At 40.2% G+C, this 26,807-nt stretch overlaps 1 protein-coding gene across 1 annotated transcript in view; it reads right to left on the reverse strand.

The window, feature by feature from the left end:
• Positions 1–760, reverse strand: part of LIN28B (lin-28 homolog B) — a 99,495-nt gene extending 98,735 nt beyond the window's left edge. The window contains exon 1 of the mRNA XM_039728293.1: positions 574–760. The gene's annotated coding sequence lies outside the window, so the exon portion shown is untranslated. The remainder of the gene's footprint in view (positions 1–573) is intronic.
• Between the last annotated feature and the right edge of the window lie 26,047 nt (positions 761–26,807).

A 26,807-nucleotide genomic window follows, 5' to 3' on the forward strand; every position in this document is an offset into this window, starting at 1 on the left:
CGGGAGCCATCCAAGATGGCGGCCCGGCCGCCACTCGCGTTAAACGCCCCGCACCGCGCACACGGCGCCGCGCGTGACACGCGGCCCCCGCCCGCCCCGCCGGTGGTTACCGCAGGGCGGTCGAGCCCCGCACCCTTCGGGGCGCGCCGCCTCCGCCCCATCCTCCGCTCCCCAGCCGCCTCGGAGCGGACGCGTCGCCCGGCGGGTCCCGTCCCGCCGTCAGCGCGCTCTCCTCCCCCGGCCTTCCCTTCTGCCGGGCCGCGGGCGCCCCACGTCGGTCCTGTCCGCCCCTCCCGGCCGCGGCCGCTCGCCGGGCGGTCACCGCCATCCGGCGGCGGAGAAAGGTGCGAACCCGGAAGTACACCCGCCCCGCCGCCGCCCGCAGGGCGCACCCGCGCCCGCACACACAACAATGCGGCGCCGCTCCGCCTCCGCCCAGCGCAACTTTTCCGCCGGCACTGGAGAAACCCGCCGGCCGTCCCCTCCCCGCGGCCGCCCACCAGCGCCCCGGCAGGTGCGGCGCCGGCGGGAGGGCGAGACCCGCGAAGGGAGAGGTGAAGGGAGCTAGCTTACCTCCCGCACGCCATGGTGGCCGGGCTGAGCGGGGCTGTGCCGGCGGCTGCCGCGGTGGCGAGGCGAGCGCGGGGGCTGGGGGGCACGCACCCACCGACGGGCGCCCCCGGCGGGGGGCTCTGCCTTCCCGAGCCACTGGGAGGACGGAACGGAGGAGGAGGAGGAGAAAGCGAGCTGCGGCGGCAGAGGGAACCGCTGCTCCCGGCGGGAAGGCGGCGGCAGCGGCAGCCAGCGAGGAGGGGCGGCGGCGGCGGGCGGACACGGCCCCGGCGCTGGCTCACGCCGCCGCAGAGCCGCCCGACGGCCCCGCCGGAGCCGGCGCCCGCCGAGGGTCGCCGCATCCCGCCAGCGACGTCCTCCCCCAGGCGCCTCCTTGGCCGCGCGTCATGGAGGCCATTCGGCACCGGTGGCTGCGTCCAGCTCCGCCGCCCCGAGGATTCTCCAGCTGCGGTGTCCTCTTGCGCTGCTGCTCGCCCCCAAATCCGCCGCTGGCAGGTGGGGGGACATCGCTCCTGTGTGCACGATCTTGCGCGTTTTATCAGCACTTTGACTAGCTGCAGCCACGACCTGCAGGTGCGGGGTGTGCTGGTGTGCAGTCCACATCCACAAAGCAGGCAAGATTCCCACTGTACAACTGGGTTGTCCAGAATTTGTCTGTTCCCGGTAGTCTTGCAGCATGATTGGTTTCCTTTACTGGCATATGAGACTTTAAAAATGCCAAAGTTTTGTTTTTCTAGCTTGTCCTGACTTAACTGGAGTGTCCCAATCATAGTTTACATACTGTCATAAACCAGCATCAACTTCACCCAAGGGTATATTGTTCATTGCTCTAAAAATAGAAGGGTTACTAAAGTTTGGCTACCTATCACCCATGTTCCACATCTTTTTCCTACCAATCCACTCTACACAGGTTCCAGTAGTCACCGCTTTCCTCATGCACTAGCAAAAGGGAGATGTTTCTCAGCAGTGTGGTTCCTCACATGTGCTGAGGATCAGCCAACTGGTCAAACAGTAGGCAACTGGTGAAGTCACACCATCTTCCATCCTGAGAGGACACTGATTAGCAGCCTCACTTTCCTGACTGCTGGTTTTCATCATGACACGTAGTATTTCTGGGTCCTTTATGTTGAATTGGGCTGAAACTGTGAAAAGGGTTCAAAATTAGCCTGAGAGCAAAGAGGTGGACAGCAAATGCAATTCTGTTTCCTTAAGAGAACAAGATAAAAACGCAGTCTGTAGTGAGCCCAGCTCACATGTATTTTCTATCATTAGGCATTAGTATGCTTGCCTTGCTTTCCCACTCTTGGGCTTTCCTTTGTAGATTTAATTTTTGAGGGTACAGTAAGGCTTTCAAGAATTCATTAGCATTTTTTGGTGTAAGTAAGCGCAAAGTCAGCGCTAAAATTCTTATCATACATAGCTTTATAACTTCCTTTCAACAGAAAAAGCTTTACACAGAATTTTGCTCTGTGATCTTAGCCTACCAAGATTAAAGCAGCTGTGGAATGTTTCTAGCCTTCAAATACTGTGCCTTACTTAGCTCAGAAAGGTTTTGTGTGGAACAGAAATGTTTCCAAGGCTCAGGAGGGAGTCTTCCAGAGACCAAATGACCAAACTGTTTCACTTCAACTTATCTAGGCACAGCCATGGAAAGCTGCGTCATGTTTCACAGATGAGATTTTAAGTACCCACATTTATCTAGAATGCTAATATTTGACTCTGTTTCCTAGAATTTGGTGCATACTCTGTGTGTATATATATAAATCTAGCCTAGCACAGAGCTATATTACCTTAACACAACTTTGGGTGTATTTGGCTAATAGTTTGAGACTACAGGATCTTTTCTGAAAAAACAAACAAGCAAAACCAAATCATGGTCAGAAGTTGTTTTTTCAGTTAATTTTTATTTATTTCTTATAGAAGGGGAAGAGTTTCTTCCTGGTACCCACTATTTTTGCTGAGGTATTTATTTTTGCAGAAAAAGAAGCTTCCCCACATGCTTTGTTTCACTGTGCCCTTAGAATACGATGTAACCTAATTTTATAGCAAGTTTGTATTAAAAAATTATATATGGAGCATAAGCAGAATTGAACTACTTCAATAAATCACAGCAAACAGGCTGTGAAAATGCTGCATTTTTTTTCCTATTGCTTTCTCTTTTTTCACCTTTTTTCCACTGACCTTGTTCATGGGATTTTCCCCTGAGAACTTGCTGAAAATTTTGTTTCTTCCTATGCAGATTAAACAATAGTAGGCATTTTCATGAGCCATGGCATTTCTTTCTAACGTGACCTGTTAAAGTGGCCTGTCATCCCGATCCACATTTTGCAGATGTGCTTCTAAATATTTTTTTCCTCCTCTACTGCATTCCCAGACCCTTTTCCTCTTCCTTCTTTTAGCCTATCCTATTTGCCCACCAACTTCCCATACTTTCCTCATGGTTTGCTAATCAGCCTCCCCTGTCCTTGCCCTTCACAATTAAGAGGAGAGATGCTGCTGCTTCCTGAAGATATCTATGACAGCTCTTCCAGCCAACAGTAATGCTAATCTTCATAAACTCATTTTCACATATTGTGGACTAGGCTATGCTGGCCAATGGATACACTGATATGACTGAGATGCTCTTGGCAGCGAGTCTTTGCCTCTGCTCTCCAGTTTTCAGGCTTAGCTTTTTGCCCCTTGGACTAGCTCTGATCTCAGGAGACTGTTCCTCTTAATCTATGGGATTTTTCTCATTCTGATTTTGAATTTGCCTTTTTTTCCATTTGACTAACATATTTTTTTTTCTTTTAAAACCACATCAAGTCTACAATAAAACTCAACCAAAAGAAATTACTGCAGTTTTAAAGCTAAATGTTCTCTGATGCTGGCAACAAAAGTGATGTGAAATGTGCTATAGAAGGATGCTGGTGAGGGTCTTGTTTTCTTTCCCCCAGAAATGCTCATGGTCCAAACTGTTTCTTAGCTGCCAATGGCTGTGTGCAGTTACATAACTATCTCTGTTCTCTTTTTAGCCATTAGTCTCCTTCTTTGCCTTTGGGTCTCTTTTATTTTTTTAATGATCCCATGAAAATGTTAGTAACAGAGGAGTTTCCTATTTTCCATGTGTCTTCCTCCTATTTTATTTGCATTTGCCAGTGGGGCTAAAGAAATGAAGTGATTTCTTTAGAAGTTTGTTTGAAAAAGCTGTGCCAAAATATGCTGTTCTGCTTTATTTTGTGTCCTTATGAAAATTATGCAGCATTTTATGAAGATTTAAATTTTAATGTGAGATTCTCAAGAATGTTCCGTTTGCAAACCTAGGCAGATATCTAAGCACATGAACATTCAATATGGTAATCAGAGAAAATTATTTTATCAAAAATGACTATTTAGGCATTTATTTAGTTGCTGCAAAGTCAGTTTATTATGCAGGCACACCCAGAGTGTTCTGCCAAGCCAAGCCTTTCTTCACACCTTTTCTAAGCCATTATTTACCAACCTTTACAAGTGTGCACTTAATTCCAAGCCAGTAAATACCTTCTTCAAATGCTCAGTCATTTCCGTCCTTGTTCAGGGGCTCAGATACACTAATTTGAAAGCTGACGTTATACTTCTTGTTTAAAGTGGTGCAGAAATTGAGCTGTGTCCCTCCAGAATCTTGCCATGAGATCAGCTGGAGACAGATTCATCAGGAAGATCAAACTACAATGGAAGATGTGAACTCCCACAGTGAAAGATTCTGCTTTCTGCTTTTTAAGCCAAGGCCACACATGTAGCTCCAAAAAAAGTGTTGGCTTGAGCTTTCCTATTAATGAGAACGAGCATGTCATGTATGTGTCACATAGGTATTGGTTTTACATCAAGGAAGAAGACAAGTATTTTGCCCCTGCCAAACCAAGTATAAGGTACTACTGTTCTCAGTTTATCTGTTCCCCCTATCATGTTGTGTCTTATGGATGGAAAATCCTGTGCACAGGTCCTCACTGCTGGCTTGCTTGCTCAGGGATATGGAAACTCTCTGGCCACATCTGAATTAGCAAAATGAACAGGACCAAAATGAAATGCCAGAGCACTGGCTGTGCATAGTCCATGATGTGGTTTAGTGCCAACCAGGCTTCACTAAAACAATAGGTGCCAGGCTGTGGCTGAGGAGCTAGCATAGGAGAAACTCAAGCCCTAATGGGCAGATTCCTATTGGTCTGGTTTTAGGAACAACTGGCTAATACTCTTATATGGTTGTGAGATGTGCCAGGCTGGTTAGCCACAGAGTAGCAGGAAATGAGCCCTGGACTTTTTTGTTCACTGGTAGAGACATGGCCTTGACTCCACAATGAGTTTGGTGAGAGGAGGGGAAGCGGAGAAGGAGGGGAGCAGGGGACTGTCCACTATGAGGGCTCCCTTTTTAAGAGCCAGCTTTAAAAATTAGACTCATAACTGAGTGGTCTCTGCTCTGGATTTCTTCTGTATTTTACATCATACCACCATCAAAGAAACAATTAGTAGGGAGGAAATAAAGACTCAGGTCTCCTTCTGTCTAGCTGATTACCCAAAGTGGTAGTTTTGACTGAGTTTTTAAATGTTTGTTCTATTTCTGATTTCAGGATTCAGGATCAGTTCAAATAGAAAGGTTTCAGAATGCTTCTCTTCAGAATAATTAGAGAGTGGAGGTCATAGCACTTTTTGAAGAGGAGAAGTAATATGGAGCTTTTCATATAATGGTCATCAACAACAATAGCAAAGAGTCTGAGGCAGGATAAAGGATTTATGGTGAAGCTGAATTAGTGCACAAGATCTTCACACATAAACAATTACTTCAAAAATGACAACAGTCATGTTCAAATATTGTTTTAGGAATTCAGGGACATGGACTTGGTTAACCATTACTATTTAATGCTTTTTAAATCAATATGTGTAGCCTTTAAGAGTAATGAATATAAGAAAATGTTAACATTAGGAATAAATTTTATGTTATGGCTGAGACTGGTCTGTGGGCTTTATTGCATTACACTGGATGTGGTTTTCGTCAGATGAAACTGTCTGGCTCCTTAGAGCAGCTTGATTTAAGGAGTTTGAACTAGTTTTCTTTTGGGAACTGCAGGCTCAAAAAATTGAATTGTTAGCTGGTAGAAAAAAATTACAGAACATTTTTGAAAGTGTACAGTGGTGAAGAAAGGAAATGATTACTTGGAGTTGGGGGCGTAGAGTGAGAAAGTGCCTGCCTCATGCATCTGTGGGTGGAAAGGCACAGTTGGCTTATACATTTACTTTGTTTCTTCATCTACCATTGCTCCAATCACAAGAACTAATTACAGTCAGCTAGGTCAGCATTTCCCTATTCTATTGAATATTGAAAAACCAAGCAGAGAAGTTAACATGATTTAGAAAGAGCTTCTCTGCATTTCCACTGGACTAGAACAATATGCAACTAGAATAATAATGTCCAAGCCTTCATTTGCAGCATCACTCTTATTGTTACTCATGTATTTTCAGAATGAAACATTAATTGATAAGCAAGGCTTAAACTACTTAAAAATATTGTCTCAAAAGATTTTGTTTCACTCCTGGCTTACCTCTGCCACTTCAGTTTCAGTCAATCAGAATTCACCCATAGGTTAATTGCAGAAATAAACCACATTGCTAAAGGGTGAACTGATTGAAAGTGACACTGATTCAAATGGAGACTGCTTTGATACAGGAGAGTCTTTCTTCATATTTCCCATACCCTTTTAAATAAATAAATAAATAAGACAATGGAAATAAAAGCATGGCTTTTTAATAAATTTTGAAATTTTTTTCTGACTAAAAGTCAGTATAGTTTAAGTCCCATTGTACTTGCTATCAGAAGAAATTTGGAAAATTAGGCAGAGTCCAAGTTAAAATGTGAGTGGGGAAGTAAGCATTGAAGGGAGATCCTCACAAATCCTACTTATTTATTCTTATAAAAAAGCAAGAAATGAAAAAAAAAAAGTGTGACAGATAGCAGACAGAAATAAAAATTTCAGAGAAAAAGAAGGGCTCTTTGACCAAAGCAAAAGATGAGCTAGGAAGTAGAGAATCAGCTTTCTGTGGAAACGGAAAGATGTCACAACTTTTTCCAACAAATTCTGCAGTATAAATAACAAAGGCATGTCTGAGGGTCAAAATCAAGGGAACAAATTGGTTAGCTACAGAGTGGTGGCAGAGGCAAAGATTCTCCAAGCAATCAAGGAAGAAATACTGATGATGAAAAGGAGGGCAGAGAAACTGGAGCGTCAAAAATTTGACAGTCACTGAAGGAGCAGCTATGTGAGTAATATTTGCCTGGTTAATGAAGCCACTGAAGAGAAGACTCCATGCCAGAGCTAGGTGGACACGGAGGAAGAAGGAAGGCAGGACTGACACTCAGCAGCTGAAAAGTTCAGTGATGAACTGTGAATACATTAAAGACATCTAGGTTCTGACATTTTTCTCTCTCAGGAACAGAACACTGGCATGAACTGACTGAGACTCTGAAGTTATTAGGCTTAGTGATATTGGCTAAATTAGTTGGCAGAAAACCTCCACTGCATGCACTGGAGGTATCAAAGAAATTATTCTGGACCTCCAGTGCTACAATTTATTTGTGAATATATTAAAGACATCTAGGTATCTGACATTTTTCTCTCTCAGAAACAGAACACCGGCATCAACTGACTGAGACTCTGAAGCTATTAGGCTTAGTGATTTTGGCTAAATTAGTTGGCAGAAAAACTCCACTGCATGCACTGGAGGTATCAAAGAAATTATTCTGGACCTCCAGTGCTACAATTTATGTAGACCAATATGTAATTAAGTAGCCAAGCATGTACCTTCTAGTTTTAAATATTGTCCTTTTCCCAAGCAGTTTATTTGTACTTCAGCAACATATCCTTAGTGTAGGGAGCTGAAAGTTGCCATTTTTGTGTGTTTCTTTAAGTACCATGCTTCAGTTTTCATGTGATAAAGTATTCCTTTCCTAATCCTAGCTCATTATTTTTTTCAAAACACATGGACCCAAGTGTGCCATTCCTCTCTTATTACCAAGAGATGAAAATGGGAGTGAAACCAGTCAATGGGGAGAATTTTCCACCCTTATGTATAAGACTACTTTTTCATACTGGGCAATTTTACCCAATGAGTAAATGTGGAAGAATCAAAATGTGAGTAATTTTGAAAGTGACACCAGTCAATGGGGAGAATTTTTCACCCTTATATATAGAGTAATTTTTCATACTGGGAAATTTTACCCAATGAGTAAATGTGGAAGAATCAAAATGTGAGTAATTTTGATGCAAGAACACTCATATATAATTTTCAGGTTATTTGTTAGCAGTGTCTTCTTGTGACCCTAAAGTAAGAGTTGCAGGTGACCCAACAGAAACAGAAGAATGATCATTTCCTGTGGCCCAGTTTAATGCATGTATTATCTTTAAACCTAGATTTCTGCATTGGGAACAATAACATACCAATGCTGTCTAATGAAATCAGCCTCAATTGTCATGACCTTTCGTTTACTTAACCTTTTGCTTCCATCGTTAATTATATGTGTTTTATAGTTAGTGTAGAGGGCATGATCATTAGCAAAACCTATCAAGCTTGCTTTCTTCAGAAGAAAGAGGAAAAGCTAACAAACAAGCCTGGAAAGAAGTAAAGGGATAAAGCATTCATGAGAGAGGTGAAAACTGGACTGATAAACTCTCCAGTGGCAACGTACGAAGCAAGTAGTGGGTAAGACATTCTTGGAAAAAGCAGAAGATATTTGCTGCCATTAGCATGGTTTGTACTTGTTTTGGGTTTTGCCTCGCATAGTCAAGGGTTACACTAATAAAAGATTATAAACTGACAGTCCTCTGAAATTAAGTGACACGCATCTGGACTAACTGCATATTTTAAATATATGACCTGGTTTAGAGCTTACAGTACCCTTCTTATCCTTTCAAACATACTGATATTCTTCATTGTTTCAGAACCTGCCATATATAGAAATCAAGGGTTTTGCCTTTCCCAGCTTCTCTTCAAATATTGTTTCTAGAAAAAACTAAAAACCACTGCAAATACCTCTTCCAAAATGTTGATCTCTACCAAGTTCCTTTGAACCTGTAGGACTCTATTTAAAGATTCAATTTTACCTTTGAAAGGGGATTTACTAAGACAAAGATTTTATTTCCTTGCATTGCTTAGCTTTCCTGGGCAATGGATGACCCTTGAAGGCATTTTATGCTTGCAACAATCTTGTTTGAAGAACAGTTGTTTTAGGAGCGTATCCCAGGATTGACAGGAGTTGTAAACTTGAGGTGAATTCTACAAAAATGGACAGACATGAAGAAAATACCACAAAAATACCCCTTGTCTCTTTAAAATTCATGGTAGCTTTGATGTGGATATTTGCAGAGAGAGAGTTGAGTTGCTTTACACTTTCTATGAGACAAAACCCAGAAAGAACTGCACAAAGACTAACAACTGTCTTAGAGAAATGAGAGGCTTTTTAAAGATGAATTTCATAAATGAGTTATAAAAGCATTTTCCCTGCTCAAGTGCAAAACTGCAAGGAGTGATTGATCAGATAGTCGCAGTGCTGTTCAGTGGGACCTGGAAGGGCTGGAGCAATGGGTTGAGAGGCATCCCCTAAGTTCAACCAGAAGAAGAAACAAGTTTTACATTTAGGAAAGAGCCATTCCATGTGCCAGCAAATGTTGGAGGCTGCCTAGCTGGAAAGCATCATGGCAGTAAATGAGATGGGTGTTCTGGCTGATATCAAACTGAGCAGGAAAGCAGGAAAGATAAGCTGGAGTGAGTCCTGCAATGGGCCACATAGATGATTCAGAGATTAGAGCATCTGCTATGTGAGAAGAGGCTGAGAGAGCTGGAACTGTTTAGCCTGAAGAACAGAAGGCTCAGGGGGAACCTGATCAATGAATATAACAAATGGCAGAAGGAGAGAAGACAGAGCAAGTTCTTCTCAGTGATGCTCAGTGAAAACAAAAGAAGCAATGGACACAAGAAGAAATATTGGAAATTCCATTTAAAAACACTTTGAAGATGATCAAATGCTGACATAGGTTGTCCAGAGAGGTTGTGGAACCTCCATCCTTAAAGATAATTAAATTTTGACTGGACCTAGCCCTGAACACCCTGCTGTAAGCAACATTACATTGAGCAGAGAAAGATTGGATGATCTCCAGAGGTTCCTTTCTCAATGACTCCTTGATTCTGTGACCTGTGAAATAAGGCAAGCCATGTAAAAGATATCACATTAGTTATGGTAAAAAATGCTAACCTAGGTCAAACCTATATCTGCAATTCAGCTGGAGCTGTACAGAGTTGCATGGGCTCACTTGGGTGGAACAGCTTGCAAGATCAGCGCTCATGTAAGGCCATGTCAAAATGAAGGACATTGAAAAAACTGTAGCTCTTAACTTAGGACATGAACTCACCTGGTCAAATACCTGGGTAATTCCAAGTAGAATTTGTTACAGTTGAATATGGTATAAGAAGTGCATTGTGTAAATTGGACGTGGTCAACTAAGAAATAAATTGCCTGCTGAATCCAGACAATGGCTTTAGACAGGTCTCTAAAATGTATTTTTGGGAGCAGAGGTAACCACTGCAGCATCTCGTTCTCTGTCTCTCAGTTAAAAAAATAAAGGAAAATTGGAAAATCCTTTGTTTTCTGAGCATCTGCAATGTGCAGACCAGAGAATTTTCCAAAAAGTGATTGTTATGGAATGGGAAATGTTTCCTTCCTCAAATCTGCTCACATAAAACAGTAATGCACTGTATAGTGTGGCATGCAGATCTAATTTTATCACCAGGAAACACACACATCAGCTATGGGCACAGAGAAAGCGTTTCTAAGGACTAATTGGCTCCATGTCTTTCTCTGCCTCTTGGCCAGTTGACTTGGGGTAGCCAAGGTCTGTATTATTAAATTCTCTAAATTTCAAATAGTGGCTAGGTACAACTCCATGACTGGAAATGGTGCCTCCTCTTTCTAACTTGTGAGGCATGCCCTACATTCCTGAGGAAAAAAACCCTAATTGGTTCAGTGTTTATGCAGATGAGTAAGCTCCTGTGTTCAGACCCATCTTCTGTCACTGTTTAGTTTACTACTGTATGTGCATCTGTATGTTTTTCATCCCAGTATCTGAAAGCCTCATAGCCATTAATGAATTTTATTTCTTTTGACAACCATGAAAGAAATAGAAGTGTCCTCCAAATTTTACAGATAGGAAAAACAAACTAAAATAATTTATTTTCTTGTTATTGCTGATGGCTATGTGATTGAGTTGAAAAGCGAGCTGCTATAACTTCAATTTCAGCTTAGTAGCCTATTCATTAGACTATTTTTCTTATAAAGTAAAACCTTAAAAATTTAAGCAAATCAAATTTGATTATACAAACACAGAGGTTAATTAGGCCATTAGCAAAGCTGAAACAACTGAACTTTTAAAGATTTACTATAGATCATAGAGACCTGAGTAAATAAAACATCAACTTTGAAGGCTTCTCTGAGAAAACATCTGAGAATGCCATGTGTAGCATTTTATATTTAAGGAAGTGTTCAGCTTTGCATTAAGTCAAAGGGAATCACAGATCTGATCTGATAAAATAAGCAGAAGTTTCCACAGCTTTCATCACCTTTCAGCTAACAAAAAAAGTGTGTATGTATGTTTACATATTTTGTTGTAACTTCTACACCACTGATTTACTAAGTCAACATACAGTAGCTATTTGAGATACTCTCAGATTATGATCTGATTTGAGGTAAATCCTTCTAGCCATACAATATGAATTTAAAAGAATTATAAAATTTACAATGCACTAAACACAAACATAGCAAACACAATATGTATTACTAGAACAGGAATGAACACCACTGTAATTACATGAAATAAATATTCTACATCAAGGAAATTGGGGCAAAAGTTCAACCAGTTTTGAAATAAAATGTAATTTTGAAAAAAGGAAGGTATTCCAAAGTTATAGATTAGGTGTAATATAATAGATACATATATATTACACTTACTAAAAGTAAGTAAATTCATTACCCAAAGTTCATCTCAAATAATTGTTCATTTGGAGTGTTTCATGACAGTAATTCAAGAGTCTTTGAATGACTGAAGAATTGTTTTGATGGCTTAAGAAATTATTTCCTATTTATTGGTTACTGGTTGAATATTATAATCAGGTAAGGTCAGCACTCTCCTGATTATACATGTTATGCCGTGTATGAGTGTTACTTGTCACTTAGCATACTTCCAGTGAGTTATTTTTGGTACTTACAAAAATATTAACCTCACTCTAAGGATATAGAAATTAAGGCTAATTTGTACAATGGAATTTGGGAAATCTAATCTGCCTGCTAAAAATTCTTTCTCTGATGGGAATAAGATTCCCTCATTTTCCATTTTTACAGCACAAGAATGAAAACATCTCTTAATGAAAGACTTTAGAGAAAAGAATTTTCCACAAAATTTGTTAACCACAACTCTCATTGCCTTTCTAAAAAAATAATTACCAGTCTGAGGAAGAGTCAGAAAGCCCAGACAACTGTCTCCCTCAGCATGCCCTTTCCTTAATATGAGTGACAAATGGGATTCATGCACTTCGGCTTGCTGACATGCTACATATGCTACTTAAAAGTTAGTAGTTGAACCCTTAGAGGAAAATTAAATGGAAACCAAACCACAACAAAGAATTTTCTGTAACTCTTTATTATAGATATATATAGATATAGTTACAGAACACTTCCTTATAACATTCATAGCCTTTTCTGGGTTTTGATAACTAATTCTCCTTAAAAATCCCTGTGCCATTCAACTATAAACTGACACTTAATAAGGGGAGACAAGCCTCATTCAGCTCTGTAGAACCATCCTATTGTGCTTAGCCAGACCTGGGAACATGTAAATAAACAGATACGCTAACACAGCTGGAAGTCTGAAGTAAAAAAGGATTACGTTTTTTTTTTTTTTTTTTTTTTTGTTTTTATGTTTGAATAATCAGTCAGCAACTTTGAGGGGGTAAATAGCAAGAATGAAGAAAGGAGGAGATAAGGCATCTGCCCCTTCATTATCTCTATGGTCACAAAAAAAAAAAAAAGAGACTGCTAAAAACAGAAGGGAATTTCAACTGAACCTGCATCATCCTGCACTGATTCACCCTCCAGGCTCTGTCTGTGAAAGCTGAACTGTAGCCATGCAAGTATAAACTTTCGTTTACTGAAAGGCAACTAGAGTTTAAAAAGTGAGTGAAACAAGCAGAGAATAGGTGAATTAGGTTTTGTGGGGTGAATTCTTTTTCTTACTCGCTTTTTTCTTACCTGATGTGTCTTTTTTAAGGATTCATGCAAATAGAGAGGAAAAAAAAATCTTCATTAAATAGCTTGCAATTCAAAATAAGAATGAAGATTGATAAGAAGGTATCAGAAATCAATGAGTTAACAGTAGTTACAGCATACCAGTAATCCAACTGTTGTCATATTTTCTGCAGGCGTTATGGAAGAAATATAAAGAACCTACTTGAAAAAGGATAATGGAATAGCTGGGCAGTTGAGAGCTTTTGAAAAGTGCAAGGAACAGTACAGGAAGGATCACAAAGTTTTGGTTTTGTTTGGTTTTAATCATTTTAGCAAATAGACTGATTGGAGACAGGAACTGACATCTTGCTAACAAATGCCTTCATCACCACAAATTGAGTTCAGTGGAAGCGGTATGTGGAATGTCGTTGGAGATGTGGCAGCACTGCCCCCTCCCAGATCTGGCTGTCCCGTCACCTGCACTCTCCTGCATGAATGCTTCTGCTGAATCCCTGTTGACACAGAAGAAAGTAGACTGGGAGCAAATAAAACTCCTATAAATGAAGCTGCTCTTTCGTTTCTCTTTGCTCCCCTATTCCAAGGCACTCCTGACATAGTCCATATTTTGTGTAAAGCTCATTGTCCCTTCTCTTGAGAGACTCCATTGAACAATGCTGCTATTCTCTCCACCTTCCAAAATGTCTACCCCAGGACTCAGCATCCTTTAATATACTCGAATAAATTAAATAATCTTTTATTCCTTTCCTACTTATATTTTGTTTTAAATTAACTTGGACACTCCTTCTACCAACTTGCACTGGTACTAAGGAAATAAGTCTGTCCTTTGAAAAATCCGCAGGACACTATGTAAGTGATATGCAAACAACATAGAGGCTGCTAATAAATTAATTTTGTCCAAAGAATTTTATCTAACCAGGAGAGATCTAGCAGCAGACCAGTTCTCCTGTCCTTTTGGAGCCTCAAACAAAATCATAGTAGAGCATGAAGTAAAAGAAACTTTATGTTTAATTTCATACACATATGTAAATATTTCATTTACTATGTGTATGAAACTTTCATACACATAGTAAATGAAATATTTACTATGTGTATGAAAGACAACAAAGTAGTTAGAGGCAAACTTTAATGGAGCAAAGTACCATTGTTCTGCTGACTTCATGTGGCAAATGTGACCTACATTGCAGATTATGTCCTGACCTTTAGAGTACCACCACATCTGAACCCTTGGACAATTCAGTGCTCAGCTGAAGTGACTAAGGAAGGGCTGGGGGCTCTACTTTCTCTGTAAAAGAAAGACAGAGATAGAGCAAGCTTCCAGAGAAGAGGATGATCTGGAGTAAAAATTGTGATCAGCCCTTCTCCCTGAAGACAACGTTCCATTTATTACACTGACCAAAGTGAACTTAAATTACTTTTATTTCAAAGAATTTTTTGTCCTGCTGTTCCCTAATAACTGTTTCACCTATCCATAAAATACTACAGGAATTAGGCTTTCCAACTACCAAATTGTCAATGCCAACACAAGAAGAATTGATTGTGATTGTGACCAACAATCTATGTCATAACTGTGAAATTGCTTTTTTTCCTTTTTACATTACATTTTTGCATACTCTGGAACTGCTCATATGCTCCCCTTCATAAAAAAACCAACCAAACAAAAGCCCTCCTCAACAATTTTTTGAACTTCAAAAGAGACGTTTGGAGATTTGTTGAAATTTACTGATTTTTTTTTAATTTGGTGTGGAATGTCACTTTCAAATTCACACCATCAAAACTCCCAAGCTTGCATCTTCGCCTGCATTACACTAGAAACTAGGCTTGTGCAGTTGGTCAGTTAAACTTTTGTTACTGGAACTGGATGAAAAGCAAGTTTAAAAAGATCAAACAGAAAAGGAAAAAAATCAACTCATGTTATTATCTCTGAACTTAAACTATAAATTAGCTGGACTTAAGTGGGAAAGTGTTGAAAAACCTGTCTTATATACCAAGAGTAGTATGAGTTTTCTTCCTCATCTGAATTGTGTCTCGCTTCAATCCCCTTCCAAGAAACTCATATATCAACAAGGCACCTTGGAAGGCTTCTTACCTTGGTCTTTGAGGTACAAAAAGGACATGAATCTATCCACAGACAGCTCTTTCCTGACTGTGTGTTTGGGAGGAGGATTCAGCTGTGCTGAGTTCATCACAAGCCTGTAGTGATGGCTACTGATTTATGCATCATGGACCATGAATGGAGGAGGAAACAGCATGTGCTCAAGGGAGATGTAAAGGAATTGGAAATTCAAGGCCTTTAGGATGTCAAGACAATATGCTCAAAAGTCTGCACATTTGCAAGACAGTGCTTGTCTTGCTGCCTTTTTGTATCTCTGTTAGTTTTCCTCTCAGGCAGTGATGCCAGTTGCACTGTTTTCCACTGATCTCTGAATCAGCCAGCATTTCCACCTCACTGATGGTAAATTGCATTGTCCTCAGCACCAGTGGGCACATAATTTGGCACACACATACATTTCTAATATCATTATATAAGGTCTTAATATATAAATGAGCTCAAGGATGGAATAAACTGCAGAAGTAGCTTCCAGCATTCTAAGGACAGGTTTAATGTGATATTTGTAAATCAAGATTTCATAGAAGTATATTTAAGATGCTCTTTTTCCCTTTAACAAGATTATTTTTTCCATCAAGGTAACTTCTACTAACATATATCATACTGCAGTATTCCAGGATGCTCCATTGTGGGCTGAGGCATCAGAAATTTCTCAAAAGAAAGTTGAGGCCATAAATGCTAGCTGACCAAGAGCTGGTCTAGACCTTTAACATGGTTGTGCTGGCAGCAATATTAATTTAAACTTATATCTTACAGAGACAAAAATACGTAAAAAATACAGATCTGCACAAGCTCATTTGGCAAATTCTTAGGCAGTTAGGAAGCTAAAACTGATGTTTTTCTCCTGTATGGCTTTTCATAGTGTCGTGTTTTCTTGTCAGGCTCAAAAACATATCTACTTTGCCAGAGTTTGAAGGAAGGAAGGAATAATATAAAGAAAAAAGAAGATGATGAACACATGGAGAAAAACAGGGCAATTTTTTTTTTCCTCACAGCTCAGCTTAAAGATCTATCAGGATATTAAGTAAAATTTGCGTGACTTTGTGTACTAGAACTTGCTATATTGGTTCTCATTTTCCCATAATTCACTAATTAAGGGTCTCATTTAGCAGAAATTTGGTCGAGAGCTACATAATGTCAGCCTTTTTCAGTGTTGTTACTGAAGAGAATCATGAGCTTAGTCGGCCTGACTTCATTAATTTCTGAGACATGGTTGTGAGCAGAGACTTTGTTAAAGTATCTCTACTTCCTCTGAGACACTAATCTCCAGAGTCAAAACTCACCTGGCACAGCTGCTGAAGCTATTTTTGTATATCCAAAGTTAATCCATCTCTGAGCTACAGTGATGACAATGTATCTGTTTAACAACAGGCATGGAGACACTGTTCTTTTAAAACTATCCCTAGCACGTGTTCAACTGCACAACTTGGATATCTGGCAGACCAGTATCTGAGGAGTTGCTGCTATCATTCTTCCTCAAAGTTATTTCACTTTAAATCGGCCAAAGATCCAAAGCAAAAAGTTTTTCATATAAGACCAGTCTGGGTTTTCATTAATGCTTAAACTCAAGTTAATGGACATTAATTAATTAGGATGATTATATTATAGACTGGACAAAAAATAAGAAATATTTTAGTAATTTGAATGCAAAGCCCAGCATCCCAGTCTCAAGCAATGATCAATGTGTTTTGCTAAAGTGATTGTAAAATACATAGTGACGCTTGGTATATTCTCCTGGTCTACTGGCATTTTAGAGACAAAGTTGTATCCAGGACTTGGTGTTTAATAGCCTTTAGTAACCTTTCTTTTCTAGGAACTTGTTTAGGTGCTCTTCTAATTCATTTATACTTTGGATTACTGCTGTGTCCTGTGTCAATGAGTTCTGGTTTCCTTTGTGCTATCTGCAGTAATCCTTCCTTTTGTTTATATTGAAAATGCTGCTTGGAAATTTCACTCATGTTCATAATAATTTGGTATGCACCTTTTCTGTGCTACTCCAGACTTTACAGAGATCTACTATACATTCTTCCTCAGCCCCAATTCTGTCTTTGGGTGTTTAGAAACTCCTCAGATAAGAGCAGTTTCATAACTTTGACTGAATACCATGAAAGAGATGATGCCTGCGTGGAGGTAACGGCAGGGAGGCTTGAATGGCAGGTTCCTTCTACCATACTTAGCGTGGAACATTTTTGTTCTTTGATTAATTATTCAGGTACAGTACAAAAATCAAAGTTTCAGGTTAAAACAGCTATTGTCTGCTTGTAGCCAAAAAACTAGGTCATTGCAAGAACTGGAAACATCCCAGTGGTCTGTCATATTCTATATTTTTATGTGTAGGTAACACAGTATATCATTAATGTGAGATCTGGCATGTCTTATTCTGGAACACCCTAATTTAAGTTTTGTCAGCTGTGAAACTTGCCAAGGGAGGTAGAAGCCAAGCACAGTCTGTGGGTGCTAGGCTGTCTTAGCAACATTTATGTGACAGCTCAGAAGTCTCTTGACCTCATGACCTAAATAAATATCCTTGCATATGAACATGAAAGTTTTAAAACTCCAGTTTTCTGCTTTGTACATCTGGGTGAGCTCCTCAGTGCACTATCCTGGTGCTCCATGCAGCCCTACAATTAATCCAGGATGGGTGGCATGAACACAGGTCTCTGCTAGTAGAGCCTTGTACATGGGAAACTCGTTCCAGCCCCTGGAAGAGAGTGGCAATAAATTAAACTGCTCTGTAGTACTTATCTCCCTGCAGCCTTCTGCTGCTGTTTCCTGGGCATTCCTGTCTGCTTGTCCCACCATGAGCACGGTGCCTTCGCTCCGTGCTGCCGGTGCCCTCTCTGGCACCCCACACATGTTACAGGCAGCACAATGCTGGAGGGTGTCACTTTCCCTCGCTTCTTAACTCAAGTTACAAAGAAACAATGTACCAGTAAACTTCACCCAATAGTCAGTGGCTGTGTGCCACTTTTTGGCTATGGCTACATTTTCTAGCACTTTGTAATAGATGTTTTTATCATGGCTTCATTTTCCATAAGTTAATCTTTTTATACATACATTGCCTTCAGAAAAGCTGAGCTTGTTTTCTAGCACTTTGTAATAGCTGTTTTATCATGGCTTCATTTTCCATAAGTTAATCTTTTTATACATACATTGCCTTCAGAAAAGCTGAGCTGTAAGTATGGAGGGGTTGTCCAGAGCACACAAAATAGACAATTCATCTCACTGATTTCTCTGAGGTGGCCCCAAAGAGCTCAGGGAGGGAAGTGAGTAACAGCCTAAGATAATAGCTCAGAGTGATGTAAACCATTCTGCTTCTTGTCCTGCATATCCCTTCCTTTCTTCCCAGGCTTCACACCCTCTTCTTGCTCCAAGGAAATTATGCAGATGATGATATAAGCAAGTGTGACAAGAGTGGCTATTCTATGCAGTTATTTTTCCCATCTGTATATATGTTTTAGATGATTAACTCTTCACTTACAAGGTTGCCCTCAATTATAGAGCTGAATTCTTTGGCAACAGGCACAACCCAATGGCACACTTTTCTGAAAAATAATAGGTATTATAAGAAAGAAAACATACTATAATAAGAAAAAGTAATGGTGTTGATATTTATTATCATTATATACTTGTGTTCTAGTGTGCTTAAAATTTGTCAGGTGTTTTGAAAGCAACAGAGCAGGAATGACCTTCCCTCTCAAATGTGGATATGTCAAATCATCCTTTAAATGGATGTGTCTTTAACTATCTCCTGGCCCACCATGGTACCAAACAAAGAGCTACCTACAAGATACATCCCCAAACTAAACTGCATCTGTTTTCTGGATCCAGAATCCCACAGGCCAGGTTCAGCTGCAAACCCAAGTGACCAGATCCATGTGGCAAGGAGGACAAGGGAGGCCACAAGGTTCAGGAGCACCCAGAGGTGTGTGCTGTAAAACAGATTCCTCAGCTACAGTTTTGCACCTCAGCAGGTCCCTTGTTGCACAGAAACCTTGCCATGTGTCCAAATTCAGGGAGAAAAAAGGTGAATGACAAAGATGCTGAGAGGTCTGAAAATTTCAAAATCCAAATATGAGTTTCATGCAGTACAGGAAAACATACACACACACACACATACACAAATAAATCTGGAAAATAATCTTTTTAATAATTTTTTGGAAGTTAACCCAGGAAAACACCCCCAGTCCTATTCTTCCATAGCCTTGCCACAAGCTTTTAAAAAGACACTTTATCTTATGATACACAACATTCCCATTTGTTTGGCTGGCTCTTCAGGCACAGTCTTTAGCCCCATCCTGCCCTCTGGAAAACGCTCTAGTGCAAGGAGAAAAATGAGACAGAAGACTGGTAACACTCACCAGGTTTGGGTTGGTTTGTTTTCTGGCTGTGTGTTTTTGGGAGGTCCCAAGAGATAGTGGAAGCTGACGCAGAGTAGCTGGATGACTGTAGTGGTTATGGGTGGGCAAGTTTTTAAAATAAAAGTGGCAGAATAGAAGATAAGGAATGCAATGGGCAATCTTAGGAATGCAGGGCAGGAAATGCATTCTGAATTAGTGTCTTGCCATGGGGGAAGGTATACATCCATCATCATCACTGTCAATGGTTAAAACTGACATTGAAAGAAGCATCCATCTATGACTACCGTGGTTTAACCCCAGCCAGCAATCAAACCCCATGTAGCCACTTGCTCACTCCTCCACCAGCGAGACTGGGGAGAGAATTGGAAGGTGAAAATCAGAGATCTTGGGGGTTGAGATGAAGACAGTTGAATAGGGAAACAAAAAGCCAAGCACACAAGCAAAGAAAAACAAGGAACTTATTCATTGCTACTCATGATCAGTATCAGCAGGCAGATGTTCAGCCATTTCCAGAAGAGCAGGGCCCCATCATATGTAACAGTGACTTAGGAAGATAAAAATGCCACCACTCCAAACATCCTCCCCCACTTCCCCTTCCTTCCTCCCACTTTATATACTGAGCATGATGTCATAGGGTCTGGAATATCCCTTTGGTCACTTTGGGTCACCTGTCCTGGCTCCTCCCAATCTTCAATGTATCCCCCCAACTTCCTTTCCAGCATGGCAGCATGAAAAGCAGAAAAGGCCTTGGTACTGTTCAAACCCTGCTCAGCAATAACAAAAGCATCTCTATATTACCAATCCTGTGTTCAGCATAAATCCCAAACACAGCCCCATACCAGTGACTATGAAGAAAATTAACTCTATCTGTGCTGAGACCAGCATGTTCCATACAATTCATGTCATGCTCAGGTCCCACACTATTCAATACAACCTCATCAATCACCACCCCCCTTCCAATTCTTTGCTATAACACACAGATATTGTTCCCTTAGCCTATGGACCACCCCTGCAAAATGTCCACACAACGTCCATAAATGTCTGTTGAATTTATGCAGTCCATGACTTTGGGCTCCGTCTGTTATGGTCACCCAGGACAGGAGAGGTGGTGTGTGTGGGGAGTAAGTGTGCACCAAAGCCAGCTCAGGTCAGGTCACTGCTCCACTGCAACTGCCTCCCATAAGGTTTCTCCTCTGTTAGATTGGGTTGTTCCTGTTCCAGTAATTCCTGAAACATACAATTCAAATAATAGCTTACAACAGTTTAAAGGCACATCCACTGTAATCTCCACCCCTGGTCCCCTGTGGAACCACAAGTCCTACCAGGATATTTGCTCCAGCATAGGCTTCTCACAGGGTCATGTCACATCCTCCTTCAGGCATCCACACGCTCCAGCATGGACTACATGCTTCTCCATAGACTACATGTCCATGATCTGATCTCTTGTGGACTGACTCACCCATCACAGTCCCTTCAACTCGAGTTCACTGTGGAGTTCCAGCCTGTCCAGCAGAGCAGCACAGAGCACAGCAGCAATGCCTGGCCACCTGCCAGCCCAGGCGCATCGCCATGGCTCTTATCAAAATGTTCCCAGGCACAACAGAGTGAGGTGATAAGCAGTGCAGCAGCAGCAAAAGTGAAAAGCAGCCAATAACCAGCACAATACAGTCAAGCAGGCAAGCCCCATGGAAGCAAAGGAGCCTGCTCAGTACTAGCTAAACAGCACTATCAGATGTAAATTCAGTCTGCCACATCCCAATCAAATCTACCATTATCTCAAAGTCTTTGAACCCCACAGTGGGTGCCAAAATAGAACAGACATGGTTTAATGCCAGCCAGCAATCAAGCCCCAAGCAGCCGCTCACTCACTCCCCCACCAGAGAGATCAGGCAGAGAATCTGAAGGGTAAAAGCCAGAGAACTCATGGGTTGACATAAAGACAATTTAATAGGGAAAGAAAAAGCCAAACACACAAGCAAAGAAAAACAACTCACTGCTTCCCATGGGCAGGTATGTTCAGCTATTTCCAGAAGAGCGGAGACCCATCTTACCTAACAGTGACTTGGGAAGACAAATGCCATCTCTTCAAATTTCCCCTTCCTCCTTCTTCCTTCCACTTTATATACTAAACATGATGTCAATATGGTCTGGAATATCTCTTTGGTTACTTCGGGTCACCTGTCCTGGCTGTCTCCTCTCAATCTCCCATGCACCCCAGCTTCCTTTCCAGCGTGGTAGCATGGAAAGCAGAAAATGTCTTGGCTCTGTACAAGCCCAGCTCAGCAATAACAGGAACATTTCTGTATTATCAACCATGCGTTCAGCACATATCCAAAACACAGCCCCATAAGAGTTGCAGTGAAGAAAATTAACTCTGCCCCAGCTGGAACCAGTACAATAACTTTGTTTTAAAATGGTAAAAATACAAGAGAACATACTGAGAAGAGTGAGCAAGAGAATAACATTTAAGAAACAAATTAAGCATCAGGCAAGGAAAGAAAACTCTCTTTTAATGGAATACAGTAACTCTATTAGCTGTCTTCAATGAAACTTGAGCTTGGGTTTTACTGGCTAATGTAAAGATACCCATGAAACCAAGTGCTTCATGAGCTTCTAGTGTAAGAGCTGGGGTGCTACACTACTCAGTCTTTTGGCATCAACAAGCTCTTTAAATGATGAATTCTAATAGAGTGTGTTTATAGGCATTGAAAAATATAAACATTGTTGTCTGACTAATCTGAAAATTGATTCTTTTTCTGTTGGAAGCATTGGTCTTTCTGCAGAAATTATTTATGTTAGATATATTTTTAGATAAGTTCTGAAATTTCATTGTCTTGCTGACATTTTGCATCGCTCCAGTGGTACTCATTATAAAATAATTGATGAGCACTAAATCAATGTATGTTAACTTCTGTGTCTATGATTCTGCATCCCTCGTGACTGTGTTAGTGGGCAATATGTCTAGTTGCTTTTCAGAACCAAAAGTGCACAGAAATGAACTGATTATGTACCAAAAACCAGACAAGATTCCAGGCAAATTACAAGACAGAAGTTCAGAGAAACAAGAAAAAAACAGGTTTTCATCCTTTACCTTTTTACTTTTAATATTTGCAAAGGATTATTGTAAGTAAAGGATACTGTTATTATCAATTATGTATAAGAAAAAAGCTTTAACATCCCAAAACATTTTCCCTCCTAAATTTTGGAACATCCTACTACAACCCATTCATTTTACAAAGCATAGAACAGATCTCAGCAGAACATGAATCATCTTTCAACCAGGCACACAAATAACCTACATTTGCAGACATGCTTGTCCCAGATTGCTGGAGACTTTCAGCCACGGGATGCAGCTTCAGACTACTGGAGGTTCATCATGAGTGCATCATCTCCCTTCTTGCCCTGTATGAGTGCATTTTGTATGTCCCTGTTTTGGAATTACTATTAGGCAGTTGCAGAGTGGTGTTTCTGCTCTCTGTCATCTTCTCACCACTGAGAAAACCAGAGCCAAACACCACAGCACCTTTAATCTGCATGTTAGGATGCCTGCTCTCGTCAGAAAGCAGAAGAAAATGCCCCAAGGGAGACTTGCAACCATCAAACAGTGCATTATGAAACCTGAAGATACAGAAGGTGAATTAAATTTTAATAAAGTAACTTTAGTAAAATTGCTTTCCGTTAATAGCTGAATGCCAAGAGTCGGTGAACTTCAGTTAAGTGGTTTGTAAGGCTGGAGGTCTGAGGTGCAGGGGACACTCACAGCCTTTGTGAGGATCCCATAAGATGGCCTGCCTGCAGTGAGCCAGTGAAGGAACCAAAGATTCCAAGTTTAATTTCCTGGTAAGTGTGGTGCCTTGGGATATTTCAGCTACAAGATGATCTGTAAGGGGTTTAATTGTGTTATGGACAACCTGTCTGTGATTGGTGAGGAAGCAAATGCTGCAGCTTGTCACAGTAAAGGAAGCAAAAGCAAATTTGGGTCAAAGCATATTTTGGTGTTTTGTCTGTATTTTTCAGAATCTGGGAAAGATCCTGCTGGAAAATTGCCTTTTTTTCACAAGGTCTTTTTACAGATCTTGGATATCACTTCAACATTTTGAGCACAACTGGAAGATTGTATGGACTGCAGAAATAAAGGGTTGAGCAAAGGCACAGAAGCAGACAGCAGTTTTGCTGCAGATCAGAGCACAGAAAAGCAGCACAGTGTGAACAACCAGCAGAAACAGCAACAGGAGGTTGTGATTCCAGGCAGGGCCAATGGTAAACCTGGTAAGCAAACAGGTAGCAAATACAAGAACAATGCTGATGTGAATAGCAAGAGATAAATAGAGTCCCTCAAAAAAAAAAAACCAAACAAACAAAACAAAAAAAACCAAACAAAAAAAAAACCAATCTGGAGTAAGCTCAAAGTCTATGAGCTCAAATGGTGAACTATGAGGGAACGAATTCTAAAGTATTCCAGGAACAATTATCAATACCTGTCACTTGGATGTCTCCAAACCAGGACTGGAAATGGAAATTGGACTTCCTTATTTTCTTACAAATATTCACAGCTGCAGGATTAGAACATTGTCAAGACTATTAGGAACACAAAATAGCTTTACAAAAAAAAAGCTCAAAGTCTATGTAGTCTGATGGAAGATGCTTAGAAAAAATGTGTGGCAAAGGGCAAGTGGGGAGGAACAAATCCCTGCTATGTCCTTCCTGTGAGTCCCCAGCAAAAAGGTTAAGTCTTCTAGAAGAAACACATATGCACAGGGGCTATATTTGGATCTGATAGTTCATCTTCATGAATCTGTTTAGGACTAGCAATATTATTCCTATATCACTGCCTCCACAAACATTTCAACATGATCAATAGTTTTCCCCTGCCTAGTTACTTATCAGAAAGGAGCCAATCAGAATAATACACTGTAACTCATTAACACTGACATCTTGTGGCTGCTTTTAGAATGACGCCATCTGTCCGAATTTAGGAAAGACTGAATTTGTCCCTTGGCTTAAACAGCTACTGTACATCCTTATGTTACTGAGGATGTATTAGCCACACGATTCTGCAAATTATTCAGGAACACCACCAGGGAGCTGAGAAAAGAATTAATGCTGTATCAAAATTTAATTCTCTTTTTTATTTCCCCCGCAGAGCGTTATGGTGTTAAATTGTTAATTCACAAAAACAGTCTTACCACAGCAATCACAGTCTCTTTAATCTTGTCTCTGTTTACATGATAATATTTATAATCTTGACTATTTTTAAAATTGTTAGTAATCCTATCCCAGAACACTCTGCAAACTTCAAGGTGTTGGCTAGAGTAACAACAGAGTCTCCTTTGGTTTGAAAGTCTCTTTAATGATGTTCTGTCTTTTGTGAGTTAAAGGTTGCCCTGTCAAGAAGAGTGTGTAGAGTAAGACCTGCCTTTTGCACATATTGAATCAAGACAGTTACTGGGACTCAGGTGTGTTCCCCAAGGTTTCATCATGTATTTTAGTAGAGTGCAAGGGTAAAAGATACACCTCCCATCTCTGCAAAATAGGATCCATTTCAGAGAATATTATTTTTGCCAGTCCAAAGACTATAGAAATTTTCACATTATTTTTTAAATCTCAGGGATCATGTTAAGAGGTTCAATATTCACATTATTCTAAATTTTTAAAATAGAATTTTCTTTCTTAAACAGATGTTTGCAACTGGCAATGTGTGTTGATACCAAGCTAGAACATAATTGGGACATTTATCTGAAGCTCTGCAATTCTGCAATCTTTTATTGGCACTTGATTAGCTTGTTCATAGGCATCATCAATGTCTGCAGGAATGCTTTACATGAGGTCAGGGATGTCAAAGGGAGTCCCCTGTGTAGCATCAGCAGCAAGTAACAGAGAAACAGCAGAACAAATATCTTCAGTTACTTTATCAAGTGAGGAGAGATCAACCCTGTGTATGAAACGAATACATTTATTTATTCACTTGAGAAAAGAATAATTGCCTTCCTTTGAACTTTTCTGACTGACAGAATGCTTTTTTGTCTCCCAACAACTAAAAATAATCCAGTTTTAATACACTCCCAAGATGAAAATGAGTTGATTAGGACCAAGTTAATAGATTTTGCTTGTCCTTCAAAACAGAGTCAGTTCTAGAATGACAGCAAATAGTGTAAGCCTGAATTAAATTTTTACAGAGTTAACAAGGACCTGAAACAGGGAGAGATAATGAAAACCTCAATATAGCATAAACTCAAAATTTGCAGCAAATGGAGCCAAATAATGGTTCCACTGTTCATTAAACATTTTTACGTTGTTGTTCAGGATGTAAGATAGTATTTCAGCATGTTTCACCTTGCAGGTTTCCTTCTGATCTCTGCTTGAGTGTAGTGGTGATGAGTTACAGGACCTAAAATCATGTTTATTCTTGATAAATCGTAAACATGCATGTTCTAGAAACATGAGAGAATATAAAGAAATGACCATCATTATCTGGAGAAAAAACTTTCCTAACATCTGCAGAGAGCTTCTTCTGCACAGAATAAACAAACACAACTAACCAGAGAAGTGGTAGGAAAAGCATGACAGCCAGAAATAATCTTGCAAGAACAACATCACCAATGTTAGAGAGACAAGAACAGAATGGTTATTGATTTCTTCTTGGCCAAGCAGGTGTTTAAATACTTGGCTCTTCCCTGATTCTACCTAGACTAATACTGAGAGAAGCATAATGATTAGCAGGAAAAAAAAAAGCCTTATGTTTATATCTTCCTCTTTGATATTTTTTTTCTTAAAAATGCTTTGTGCAGAAGATGTTTTTTTCTAAAAGAAGAGTGATGACATTTTTTATATGTGAGATGTAGTTGTAAGCTTTTCAAGCTCCAGTAAAGACAATGCAAGCTTCAGGGCTATGACATTATGAAAATAGTTCAAAGTATTTTCACTCTAATCCTTGAGCACTCTGGATTTGTTTTGAGGCACATTAAAGCTTCCTTTTGAAAAATTAATGCAAGGGAGACTTAGCACAAATATAGCAAAAATAGAACTGGTAGGAGCTGCTTCAGACCAGGAGTCTGGGTGAATTAGACAAAGAGAAAAACATATCTTTAAGCCTGGACATATTATTTTTGAGAAATTTCAGCAACCCAGTTTTAAGGAAATGTAGGTAGGTGTCAAGTAGCATTAACAGCTCCACGGAGAATAGAAATGGATGCTGCACAAGCTGTAATTGATGGTCCTTTAGTTTAGAAATTTTGAAGTCTGTGTAAATCATGTGGGTCATAAAAATAGACAATAACATTTTAAACCTTATTTTTAAAAAAATTTATACCTCTTTTGTAGCAGTGCCCTAATCTCAGAAAGAGAAACCAGGACTTAGTATAGCTCATGCAGCAAAGCAGCAAAGAAATAAAAGGCAAGATAGTTCAACAAGGCAGATAAAGTAAAATGAGAAAAAGTGATGGGGAATTTTTGTGATGTCCTGAGCTGA

This window comes from Passer montanus, unplaced genomic scaffold (genome assembly GCF_014805655.1).
Source record: "Passer montanus isolate IOZ18808 unplaced genomic scaffold, ASM1480565v1 scaffold11, whole genome shotgun sequence".
NCBI lineage: Eukaryota > Metazoa > Chordata > Aves > Passeriformes > Passeridae > Passer > Passer montanus.